This window comes from Pleurodeles waltl, chromosome 3_1 (genome assembly GCF_031143425.1).
Source record: "Pleurodeles waltl isolate 20211129_DDA chromosome 3_1, aPleWal1.hap1.20221129, whole genome shotgun sequence".
NCBI classification, from domain to species: domain Eukaryota; kingdom Metazoa; phylum Chordata; class Amphibia; order Caudata; family Salamandridae; genus Pleurodeles; species Pleurodeles waltl.
Window position 1 is genome coordinate 1,462,398,210 of NC_090440.1, and position 13,815 is coordinate 1,462,412,024.

At 42.0% G+C, this 13,815-nt stretch overlaps 1 protein-coding gene across 1 annotated transcript in view; it reads left to right on the forward strand.

Moving 5' to 3' along the window:
- The window catches only part of ACMSD (aminocarboxymuconate semialdehyde decarboxylase), a 739,737-nt gene that overhangs the window by 638,993 nt on the left and 86,929 nt on the right, over window positions 1-13,815 (forward strand). The window lies entirely within an intron of this gene.

A 13,815-nucleotide genomic window follows, 5' to 3' on the forward strand; every position in this document is an offset into this window, starting at 1 on the left:
ATTAGAGGTGAGTCTCTAACTCGTTTTTTATATGTTCGTTTATAATGTATGTATGTGCACGAGAGCAAGAGTTCTCGAATCGCTTCTTATAATGATTACATGTATAGCTTAATGCAGTATTGTACAACAAACTTACTTCATCAAAAGCCAACCAAGAATACTTTCAATTTAACGCTGTTTTAACAGGTGCATTTACTGATAACGGTAACAAGTAGATGTATTGTTCCAGTTTATAGTATAGTGTATTCAACATTAATTAAGACAAACCACAGCAGTTCTCAATTCCTTTCCACACAATAAACGGCAGTACTCACCAGAATCCTCCTCCCTCTTCTCCCGGCACATAGCTCTTAAGTGCCTAGTGCTTAACTACAGCAGTTGGCATTCCAAAATACCTCTCGGATAGTCAGATTGCCTGCAAGGTTCTCTCCTGTTAAGTACTTAAGGGGCTCCAGCAGGGGAACGAAGTCTCGAAAAATGACAGTGTACATTGGCCGCAATGTGTACTGGATTTAGCACATACTGTAGTATGATAAACGCAGTCTATTCTTTGAGACGGACTTGAAAAAGTTTATATAAAAGTCCATAAAATGTAAATCTTGCAGTGTGAAAAACAGCGAAATGGTTTTCAAATGTTTCCTTCCTTGAGTTGAGAACATTCAAAAAGTTAGAAAAAAACGATTGTATACGTTTTTTGAGCTTGAGTGTGTTTTTTTCAGCAGTGCACTGGTAGCTGAACCAGCAGTCTTGGGCCCATATTTATGCTTTTTTAGCGCTGCATTTGCGTCATTTTTTATGCAAAAGCGGCGCAAACTTACAAAATCCAATCGTGACCCATATTTATCCTTTTTTAGTGCTGCATTTGCGTCATTTTTTTGGCGCAAAAACAGCGCAAACTTGCAAAATACAATTGGGGCATATTTATACTCCGTTTGCGCCGAATTTGCGTCGTTTTTTTTTACGCAAATTCGGCGCAAAACTAACGCCATATTTATACTTTGGCGTTAGACGCGTCTAGCGCCAAAGTATGAGGAAAGAGCGTCATATTTTTGCGTGAACGCCTTCCTTGCGTTAATGAGATGCAAGGTAGGCGTTCCCGTCTAAAAAAATGACTGCGACGCAAATGCGTCGTATTTATACTCCCGGGCAAAAATCACGCCCGGGAGTAAGCGGGGCAAAAAAATCCGCATTTGTGCCGGATTTTAGCGCCTGGGTCAGGGCAGGCGTTAAGGGACCTGTGGGCTCAAAATGAGCCCACAGCTGCCCTCCCATGCCCCCAGGGACCCCCCCTGCCACCCTTGCCCACCCCAGGAGGACACCCAAGGATGGAGGGACCCATCCCAGGGACATTCAGGTAAGTTCAGGTAAGTATAATTTTTTAATTTTTTAATATTTTTTTTTGGCATAGGGGGGCCTGATTTGTGCCCCCCTACATGCCTCAATGCCCAATGACCATGCCCAGGGGACATAAGTCCCCTGGGCATGGCCATTGGGCAAGGGGGCATGACTCCTGTCTTTACTAAGACAGGAGTCATGTAAATGGCGTCTGGGCGTCGTTAAAAATGGCGCAAATCGGGTGGAGGCGATTTTTTGGCGTCAACCTGACTTGCACCATTTTAAGACGCCCTAACGCCATTTTCCCCAACGCCGGCGCTGCCTGGTGTACGTGTTTTTTTTCCACGCACACCAGGCAGCGCCGGTCTGTTAGCGCCGGCTAACGCCATTCAATAAATACGGCGCCCGCATGGCGCTTCAGAATGGCGTTAGCCGGCGCCAAACTTTTTGACGCTAAACTGCGTTAGCGCAGTTTAGCGTCAAAAAGTATAAATACGGGCCAATTGTATTTTGTAAGTTTGCGCCGTTTTTGCGTCAAAAAGAGGCGCAAATGCGGTGTTATAAAAGTGCGAATATGGGCCTTGGTTCCCTAAATACACGTATTAGAGTAGGCTTTTTACACCTTTGTGCTATAGCTTCTGCGTCATTTTTCAGTAAAAATTAATTATTCCTGAAGAGTGCACAGAACGCTTTTACTAAAGACTTCAAATTGCGTGGATGAGATTTATATTGTTGAAATACGTTGGTCTTGCACTATTGTGACCGGAAGGTAAGGGCAGTGTGAAATGACTGGAAAGCAGCATTTCCCAGAAGTCGTACCTTGTCTTGGATAACCCTAAATTGTTTAAAGTACCCAAGATTTACAGCTTCTCTTTGAGGTACTTTGGTTTGTTTTTGATGAATGCTGTGAAAACAATGTGAGATTTCTTGAAAAGAAAACTAGCAGATACAGACAGCCCCTGTAATTCTTTAGCATATTAGTTATGTCCTCAAACTAGAGATATTTAGGCATATTAAGAGTTGGGAAATTCTCAACAGGCCCCTGTCCCTGAAATATTGGGGACTTTCTGAATTAAGTAAATGGCAGCTGTGGTTAGAGAGAATTCATCTCTTTATAGTAGGTCTTATTTTTTGCGCTACTGTCAGAAGGTGCATGTTACATCATGTTATGTTGAGTGCATTTCCATTTGGCGTTTCCACCTTTTGTATGGTCACCCAGTGCTTTCAGAAACTAGGGTGTCTTACACAGCTCTTTATGGTTTTTGGATTCTCCTTGAACTGAGTCAGAATGTTTGTTTATATTTTATTTGTTTGTATTTGCTGTAGTTAACATGCAAGCCACGTTGACCAGAGTGAGTCTGATCAGGTAAATGTTGATTGATGTTTCATTTATAATGTTTCACACTATTGTACAGTGTCTTAGGACATTCCCGTTTTTGATGTGTTGCCTTATAGAGTTGTCCGTTGCCTTCCTTTAGGTGGTGGTTATTTTATGTCATGCATCAGAAATATTTCTCTATTATGTGGCTTTGAACCCATTGTATGTCGGTGTCAGTTTATCTGAATGGATGTGGTATTGAGGTAGCAAATGCTTTGTCAACTAAATGGCTTTGTTGTGTGCATGAAGGTGCCAGAAATCATCTAATGTGCTCAGTAGGAGGTTGTGTTAGTGTTAAGTGCTGTTTGGTGCTCCATGACCTCCATTTAAGGTAAAGCTAAGCTGTATTGGGTACGTGTTCCGCTGGGTTCCAGGTGAACATTTGACTTAACCAGTGGGTGCAACATATTGATACAGGAAACCTTGGGTTCAGCCCACCTTTCAATCCTAGACCTGTTACTTACACATACCGAGTGCCCAGGTCCCGAACAGTCTTTCCAGGTCTGGAGTGTTGTCATACAGATAATAGTGAATGCAGGAGTAAGACAATCTGTTCTTCATGGCTGTTGCCACACAAATAAATGTTGTGTTATCACATTCTTGTAGCATCTTAAACCACTAGCAGGGCAAGTAAGCATTTTGTTGATCTGGGTACCCCTTTCGTGTAGTTGGTATGCTGATGTTGCGAGTGACAGATTGTGTGTCTGTGTTCATACTTTTTACCTCTGCATCCCACAAGCTGAAGTGAGAGATAGAAGTTAGACCTGAAGCAGATTATTTACACTTCCTTTCATTTCCCTTGGCTGTCTGACTTTTGGGAGGGAAGATGTGTCCGTGTTTGAGGAGGAATGCTGGAAGGCCCTGTCCTGGACTGCACCTAGTTTTTGGGTGGCCCCGGTTAGGATAAGAATGTAGGATCTCTCTTAGTAGCTCCTGTAGAGAAGCCCTTAAACTCTTTGCCTGATGAAGCAATGCTTTGGCTTGGGTGCATTGGGGACATGTGGGAGGCTGCAGGACACACACTAGTTCTGTCTAGGGGTTGAGGAGCCCGGACTGCTATGAAGAGAGATTGAGTGTGTGTGAGTGATTGTAGAGCTGAGCAGTCGTAGAATATCTGTTGGATGGAAGGACTCTGAGTGTAGACCACTGCTATATACATTTTGGGGCATATTTATACTCTGTTTGCACCGGAATTGCGTCGTATTTTTTTACGCAATTCCGACGCAAAACCAATATTTATACTTTGGCGTTAGATGCGTCTAGCGCCAAAGTCCATGGAGTTTGCGTCATTTTTTAGCGTGGACACCTACTTTGCGTTAATGATATGCAAGGTAGGCGTTCCCGTCTAAAAAATTTACTCCGAGACATGTGCGCCGTATTTACACTCCCGGGCAAAATTCACACCCGGGAGTGGGCGGGTCAAAAAAAATGACGTCCAGCCGGTTTTGCGCCGTTTAGGGACCTGTGGGCTCGGAAGAAGCTGAGAGGTGCCCTCCCAGGCCCCCAGGGACACCCCCTGCCACCCTTACCCACCCCAGGAGGACACCCAAGGCTGGAGGGACCCATCCCAGGGACATTAAGGTAAGTTCAGGTAAGTATTTTTTTTTTTTGTGTGGCATTGGGGGGCCTGATTTGTGCCCCCCTACATGCCACTATGCCCAATGACCATGCCCAGGGGACAGAAGTCCCCTGGGCATGGCCATTGGGCAAGGGGGCTTGACTCCTGTCTTTGCTAAGACAGGAGTCATTTCAATGGGGGTTGGGAGTCGGAAAAAATGGCGCAAATCGGGTTGAGGCGAAAAATTTGCCTCAGCCTGACTTGCCCCATTTTTTGGCGCCCAAGCTCCATTTTCCCCTACACCGGCACTGCCTGGTGTACGTCATTTTTTTTCACGCACACCAGGCAGCGCCGGCGGCTAACGCCGGCTAACGTCATTGAATAAACACGGCGCCCGCATGGCGCTTCAGAATGGCGTTAGCCGGCGCTAATTTTTTTGACGCAAAACTGCGTTAGCGCAGTTTTGTGTCAAAAAGTATAAATATGGCCCTAAGTGATTTGAGAATCTTGGACAGCTAGAATAGGGTGACTACAGTGCAGTTTTGCAGAGCCGTGGGTTACAGCGAGCATTGAACCATGCCCCTGCTACATCTATTGTTTGGTTACTTTTCGATTACAATGCCACTTCAATTTTTTCAAAGGCAAATGTTTGATTTGTACAACCTTAAAAATATATAAAGCAACACAAAAATTGCAACAAATGTTTGAATTGTTTTTATTGGGATGAACACAACCAATCAGAAAAACCCTGACCTCTGGACATTTCTTCCACACCGTATGCAGCTGTGAAATTGGAGCTTTTTCACTCATTCTTGCCAACACTTTGTCTCCCTGTTTCAACTTCTGTCTGGCAAGCTGTTTACTCATCCGTTTTGTTGTATTTTTTTCTTTTTTGTAAAGCCCACCCCATCCATGCTGTTGTGGATGTGTTAATATTTTGCGATGGGTGTGATGAGGATTATAATTTGCCGAAGTGCTTCTGAGGTTGGTACACTTGGCAAGTCGAATTGGCAGTTTACAACTGCACACACAGACACTGCAGTGGCAGGTCTGAGCCACGTTTACAGAGCTACTATTGTGGGTGACACAACCAGTGCTGCAGGCCCACTAGTAGCATTTGATTTACAGGCCCTGGGCACCTCTAGTGCACTGTACTAGGGTCTTACCAGTAAATCAAATATGTCAATCATGGATGAACCAATTTACATACACATTTTGTATAGGAGCACTTGCACTTTAGCACTGGTTAGCAGTGGTAAAGTGCCCAGAGTAACAAAAACAGCAAAACAGAGTCCAGCACACATCAACAACCTGGGAAAACAGAGGCAAAAAGTTAAGGGAGACCACACCAAGGATGAAAAGTCTAACAATTATAATTTGCCGAAGTGCTTCTGTTTGTTCCGATATCGAAAATTATAGCACACTGTAGAGGTAGCCAGGTGTGTTGGAAAGGTATAATAAAAAGAAAAATCAAATGTGTGCCGTATTCTTGCAGATGCTTGGAGTATAATGTGCTATTTATTACTATTACTATCTGTAAGAAGAGGCCATGAATCGTGAGATGTGAAGCTTCAGGTGGATCATGACGTCTCTTCACTCTTTCAACAGTGCTGATAAGGATCATATTGCTTCCTATATACCTGCATGGTTTATGCCATGCTTTTCTTTCATGGGTATTACTCAGGTAATTTTCACTAATTCACAACTGATTCGTATTATCACCCAGTGACATGCCTTCTCACCCAATTCGCCATAAAGGCATTAGAGCTGCGTTAACTGCTGAAAAGGTCCACCACCATGTACAAGCAGGTTCTGTGTTGGGGGTTATGAGTGATGCATGAGAAACATATGTGGCTAGTTGTATGTACTCTGCAGTTTTGTGGCCTAACAGTATACCTCTATACTCGTTTTCAGTTGATATGAAAGGACTCAACAACACACTGTTAAAAAATGAAGTTGGTTCAAAGCTGTTAGATCCAAAGACAAACCACTAAAAACATTGTAGTTGAAGTGGTTCTAAGATATCGATCTAGACACTCAAAAGTTGTACATTTTGGCAGTTAGCTATTCCACAATATTTAAATCAAGGTTCATTGCATTCCTGGTGACATCACAAATTACATTATTGGTCACATCATGTGTGATTACACCTCTGCATCTTATTCTTTGAAGGCCTAAAAGTTCCACAGAGCAGCAGACCTTTGTATTCTCAATCCACTGGTGATGGGTGTCACAGGAACAGAGGCGCTGCAGGATCTGCCGTTAGAGCGACACATCTATTTTCTAAGAGAGACCACCTTCAGATACCCCCTACAAAACAGCTGCTTTGTGGTAGCAATAAAAGGCACATGTATTCTCAATTTCTTTAATGGATTTGATCAGAGTGAATATGCTGTAAATCCTTTCCTTCCTCACTATGTACAGTATCAAAGGATAGAGAGCTCCTATTGCATTGACACTCACTGAGTGGCATCAAAGCTTCTCCCAGTATAGGTGGTTAAAGTAGGGCTATTGGGTTAAAATTATCTTTTCATGGTCCATCTTGCTTGTTGAAACAGTACAAGTGAGAGTCCACTATGTGGATTCTTGTGTCTGCAGGACTCTGTTAGTGGAAAATTAAGAGTGACACAACTGGAATGTTGACAACCATCTGGATCTCAGATGCTAAAATATTGAAATTCTGTTTCGCTCAAAAGATGCCCTTATTTCATATATACCTATAATTATCATTTTATATTGATGTCATTGTTACCATTGCTGATATTCCTATTGTCATACATTGCATCATGTGTGATGTCATCAACTTATTGTAGGAGCCATGTAAAGCTGTATCTTGACCTCATTGACCCATTTTCACAACTTATTTCCATTTTGACAAAATACTGCAAGGTATTTATTAATAAACCACGCTGTCTGTGCCCTGTTTTAACCTCAATGGATCTCACTGAATCAATGGATTGCTGAATGAGATTCTATAAAGCGTAGCCATGTTCTCAAACAGCATCCTTGCACGAGAGATTAGGATTGTAATGGCTAATGAAAACAGACAGAGATTAGCTTGGAATATGTTTATAACTTTTATAAAGACAAGATGACTGGCTTCCCTTCCTGAGTTTAAAACAAGGATCTCCTTCTTATGGTGGATAAAAAAAACATTGTCAAAGTCAGTGGGTTACACATTTGGAGCTTATTGGCCTATGGGAGAAATACATCAATCTTTTTTTCTTTACTAACTCCAAAACTACTTCACAGAAATTACAAAGAGGTCTTTCTGGACCAAGCTGCAGCTTTATGCAAATTTGATGTAATTCCATTCAGCGTTTTGAATTGTAATCATGTATAAAATCCCAATGGAAAACTGCATTGGGAAAACGTGTTTTAAGACCCCCCTTTTTCTCGGCCCTCGCTTGACGAATCACCCCAAAACTTTTCAGACAGCAGATGAAGTGACTGGCACACTAGTTTTGAAAACTCTGTGATGATTCATCATACGGCGCCAAATATACTAGCAAAGCAAAAAATGCTTTTCTTATGGAATGTAGGTCCCAACTATAACTACCTACTGGTGATTCCCCCCAATTTTTTTTGTTTTATCTATCTATCTTTGTTTCTATCTATCTATCTATCTATCTATCTATCTATCTATCTATCTATCTATCTATCTATCTATCTATCTATCTATCTATCCCTGGAAGTCGCCAGTATAGTTAGGACCTACTTTCCATAGGAAAAGTGTTTTTTGACTTGCCTGTAAGTTATGTGCCGTTTGACAAATCTTCAAAATATTTTCCAAAAAGAGTGTCCTCCTGCTGTGTCTTTATTGTGCACAGTAAGTTTTGGGGTGATTCATCAAGCGGGGGTTGAGAAAAAGTGGGGTCGAAAAAAGTGAGTTCACCATGTTAATTCCCAAGGGGGATTTTCAACACGCCTAGAACTCGAACCGATGAAAAGGACTATATCAAATTTGGCACAAAGCTCGCTGTTGGTACATAAAGCATGCTTTTTAGGTTGAGCGTGCAAGCGATTGACCTGTTGTAAGTATTGTAGGCTTTTAACCACACCCATTTCACACCCTACACCTTCATTCGTTCCAGAGCTTGACATTAAAAAAACACTTGATGTCATTGGGAAATGGTTTATATTATACTTTATATATACTGATTATACTTCAGTGTGGGCAAACTATTTTTTTTCTTCTTTTTTCTCTCCCCTTCGTGCTGCATGGCAGCCATGGTGCTCACAGTGAGAAATCGATCAGCAGTATTGGAGTGCTGGTCACATTGTTCACGGTTATCTAATCAAAGTCATTTCTTGTGGCTGTCCCCTTAAAACACTTGAAATGCTGTATGTAAAACAGAAATCATCAAAGCGAAAGCAGCTTTCCCGGCACTATACTACAATATTCACTGCACTCGGGAAACTTGCCCCATAATGCTTTGCAGGGTATTACTTTCACAAAACATTTTGGCTCATAGCTCAGCCTGTGGTTGTCCTAGGACACTGGGACCACCAAATAAAAGGTTCTGCACAACATGCTCTTTCTGTCTACATCATCTCTGAGTCCCCATTCTAAGTTAGTTGGGACCCCAGAATATTAACTCCTCCCAACATTCAGTGTCTTTTTAAGTGTTCCCATGGCTGGAACCTTTGTTTTATAGCTGTGAATTGCTTGCAAGTGAAAGGTCTACAGAAACTTGCCCCGTTATGCTGTGTACGGTATTACTTTTACAATACATTTTTTCTCATAACTCAGCCTGTGGTGTTCCTAAACCAATGGGACTACCTTCAAAACATTGACCACAATGCACTCTTTGTGTATACATCATCTATGGGTCTCCACACACAGTGTTAGTGGGGACTCCAAAATAATTTCCCCTACAGCCATTCATTATCTTCTTAAGCTCTCTCATGGCTGGAAAGTTTGTTTTACAGCTGGATGAAGTTATATTTTATGGGCCTTGTTCGCAATATCATTGCAGTAGGTCTTCTAGTCTTGAAAATAATGTGTAGTGTACTACGCTATTTAGGCTAAATAAATAATTACACTGCATTACTTTTTTCTAATCTTTTATCATGTGGTTATGCTTTCTAAGGGCTGACTGTATGGTTACATGACCATGTTTCTTCCAAATGTTATTTGTATTGTGATGTCCTCTAGGTGCTGATCTGAGCATTGCAGTCAACATACTATAATATTTGCAGCACAAAAACTTGCCACATAATGCTTTGTAGGGCATTACTTTTACAAAACATTTTTGCCTGTGGTGGTCTTAGACCACCTTCATAACACTCTTTCTGTCTACATCATCTCTGAGTCCCCACACGAGGTTATTGGTGACCCCAAAAAAATAACCTCTCCACCATTCAGTGTCTTTTAAGTTTTTTCATGGTTAGAACTTTTTTTTTGCAGCTGGGAGATGTTTTGTTTTAAAAGCCTTGTTTGTAATATTATTGCAGTAGGTCTGCTAGCCCTAAAAACATCCTCCAGAGGCTGGGTATATGGTTACACTGCATTACTTTCTCCTGTTCTTTTCATTGGGTTATGCCCTTTAGGGGCTAACAATATGGTTAAATGATGATGTTTCTTGCAAATGATATTTTTGTTATGGTGCCCTCTAGGGGGCTTTTTTGAGCATAACAGTCTAATGCCAAACATTTATTTGTGATAAAGATTTATATGATAATTGCATATGTTTCAATAATCTCTCCTTCTTACAATTATGACCATGATCCAGGCCAACTAAACATCCTTATTACACAATAACTGTTTGAGCACTCTTGATATGTTTGGGTGACACTTCTAGTTTATTCCTCCTCTGTGTCTGTCTTGTGTCTTTTATTGGCGAATTGTTAGCCAGCCAGCACCTCTGATGGTGGGGTGGTGAAAGTGGTATTCTATTGGAATTAGCATGGCAGATTTAAATTAGGATGATAAACGGCAACATTTTCATTCATTGCTGCAGATAGAGCAAGAAGGTAAATGGAAGTGCTTTAGTTATATGCAGGGCAACTGGAATTATAAGGCAGCAAAAACACAATTATGAGGCAGGGTTGCCTAATTTATGTGGCAATAAAAGTCCAGTTATGAATTTACAATGCCAATACCACTTACTGAAGCACATGCGAGACCTATTGCATTGCAAATGCTTGGCAAATGCTTGTTGTATTTTGAATGCACTTGTGTGTGTCTGACTGGTGCCACTGTTCGCTAGTTTAAGTCGTTCTCACAGCTATTCATCGGGGCTGCTGGGCTTAGAGTGGCTACTGCTGTGCTGCTCACTGCTACAAAACACCACTGCTCGTCTTTCCCCCATTATCTGTCACCAATACCTACTTTCATCTGTTAGTGATATACATGAGCCACGCCAGGTGAATGATTGTGACAAGATATCCGGCAGCCATGGAAGAGCAGTGGAACAGAAATTCTGTCTGCCACCATTCTTCAGATTTGCTCACTTCTGGTTCCAAAGAAGGAAAGACTGCTGGTGAGGGACAGCAAAGTCACCTATCCTCCCATCCCAATGCCTTACACATTAGTCCAGATGTTTCTGCCAGACAGTGCGTCTGCACAATGGCATAGTGAAACTAGCAGTCAGGGCAATGTGCTGAGGGGCCCCCTGATGCTCACCCCCGTACCACTGGTCTGAGGGAGCCAATGTTATGGCACTGCAACTGATCCATGACTAACTCCCAGGCACAAACCTGCTGATGTCTGTGTCTCGCCCACTGTCCTGCTTATCCATACCATGTTTGTGTGCGAGAATGACAATTAATGATTGTAGTCAGCTGGCACAAAGACAAGTGAACTGGCTATACAAGGATGTGGTGCAGTGCCAACATTTGGCTTGCTCTATGTAATCTCAAAGCAGCAGAGCTCTGCAGGGGCTGCCTCTATTCCTTACAGTTCCCACGGTTTATGTTGCTTACTGATCCAAACCTGAATGCAGGAAATTATTGGACAATAAAGTGTACATATAAAAAAAACCTCAGGACACATACAGAAGAAGGCCGTGACATTCTGTTGACTGCAGCTATAGACACATGCCACTCATGAATACATTGACATTGACCACACTTACATTCACATATGCAGACAAAGAAAGACGCCTATGGACACCCAATCTTACATAAACTAACACACCTACAAACACCATGACTCAACACCTACACGCACATGCATACACTCAAGCATAAACCCACTACAGCACAAAACAACATACATACATGTACCCAGGCACACAGACTAGCATAAAGAGCTTGACACGCCAACACAAGTAAAGATCCTCAAAGAATCCCACACAACTTGCATACAATCATACTGCACACAGATAGGCATGTATATAGTTATAGGGGTTGTGCAGACTAAAACAGTGGGGACTGGAGAGGTGGAGAGATGGACAGATGGTTGGTTGGTGCTAGGGACATACAGAATCGAGGTTCACTTACTATTTAGCCTTTCTGTGCCTTCTGTGGAAGACATCGAACCTGATGTCCAAAACCCAAGCGTGAACACCCATTCAGTTCTAGTTTTTCCTTTGGAAAATGCCTTTTACTTAGTAATACCACTTGATGTAACATGCCCACTCAATATTTGTATTCTGTGCAATGAACAACAACATGTAACAATACATTATACCTTATGCCTAAACTATTTTTGAGCTCTTTGGTATATTTAAGCATTTACAGCAGACCATTCAGCACCCCTCCTTCTCTAAGGCAGTGTTTCCCAAACCGTGATTCGCAATCCACTGGTGGGTCCCAATCTAACTTTTGGTGGGTCACCGAATTCCAGGCAATATATAGAGATGCCTTCAAATTCTGTATTTATTGTGTCACATTTGGTGTGCTTCGAAGACAGAGATCAAAAGTCAGGCCATGTCTTCTGCTTATTTTTTAACATTAGACCAGTGTTCACAAACTCCTCTCACATTGAAGTCATAAAAAGAAAAGTAACAAAGATTGTAGCAGGGTTAGAACAAATCAAAACACTTTATTTGGTGAGCACAAATATTAAACATTCATTGAAACCACATTATCATTTTTGTGCTATATAGTTGTATGTATAAAACTGTATATCTGTGCACATTTTATTACCATTTTGATGGAAAATATGCTGCCTCAAATAACAATCCTGCACTACGACAGGATGCTTGTTACATTACAAATTTGCCCACCTTATAGCCATTAAAGCTAGATGGGTCACAAAGGTTTGTTGTACTAAAAGTGTGTTGTGGTTCTAAAATGTTCGGGAAGCACTGCTCTAAAGGTTGTCTGATCGCTTCATGTGAACTACACAAATTATATTCAGTTCTGGTCATTTAGCAAATCTCTGTTGTGGAGCGTATTAGTCCTAGTGGATCAAGTGAAACATACGAGACTAAAAACCCAGAATGCACTGATTTCTTAAAAGAAATCCTGGGACTGGAAACATGCAGTTATATTCACAAAAAAAAACTAAAAGTGTGTGTAAAGATTTGCATCTCTGTCCGAGCGTACCTCTACAGGTGTTTCCTACTCACAAGCATTCCAGAAGTGCTCCTAGAAGGCTGCCCCAGGCGCAGGTTCGCACACATACTTCATGGACTGTCAGGCAACAAATCCTACAGGGTTCTATTTACTCTTCTACATAGCATATAATTCTGCAGAATGGGAATGGAGCTTCCTGTGGAAATGCATATTTTCTCTGAGATTAAAGCCCTTTTCATAAACCCACAGCATACCTGCAAGTGGGACGTTCCGGTCCTGAAAAGGAAGTTGCTGAAGACGTTGATTAGAATAAATCTTCGACTATTTCCACAGTAGAAAGGAGCTGCATAGAAATTTGGGATTGCGCACTTACATGCATATCTGTGGGTGTTCTAAAACTTCCAAGAGAAAAACAATGCCTTAAAATGCCCAAATCCCAACCTTTGAGGGGGATTTACCACTGCAGATTTCTCTGCAATATTTTACAGATTAGATACTGAAGTATTGTTTACATTCCCTTCACAAACTGCCCCTCCTTTGTGCCCTTGTAGGAAAATGGAATGGTGTTTTTTGTGTTCCTGTGTCCTCTCTGCTGTTGGGGCTCACAGGTGTGGTTGACCCAGTGCTTAATTTGTACTTGTTGTTTCCGGTGCTGAGCACCGGCATTTATTTGTGAGGGCTGGTGCTTATTCGTATACGGAAGAAGGAAAAACTAAAAAGCGTCATAAAGGGAGAAAGTAGAAAGTTGCCGATGAGCTGAAGGGGCAGGGGTGGCCGTAAATGGATTGAAGAGGCCCGAGATGGCTGCAGGATTACACCGCCTCAGTATTCAGTGCTGGCAGATTTAATTACAGCAGCCTCGTGTTTAAGAGAAGGGCTTTGAGCACCGGCTACAAATTAAGCACTGGGTTGACCCCCCTTTCAAGCCTACAAATGCTGCAGTACCTGTTGCAGGAGCCAACCAGAATCAGTCCTGCCGGCATGAGGCCGTTGTCTGTGTTGGGAACACTGACATGCAATGGCGTTTAAGCCTATTGTACTTCAGCTCGTCATCCTCTCCATCTCCGATAAGGGTAGC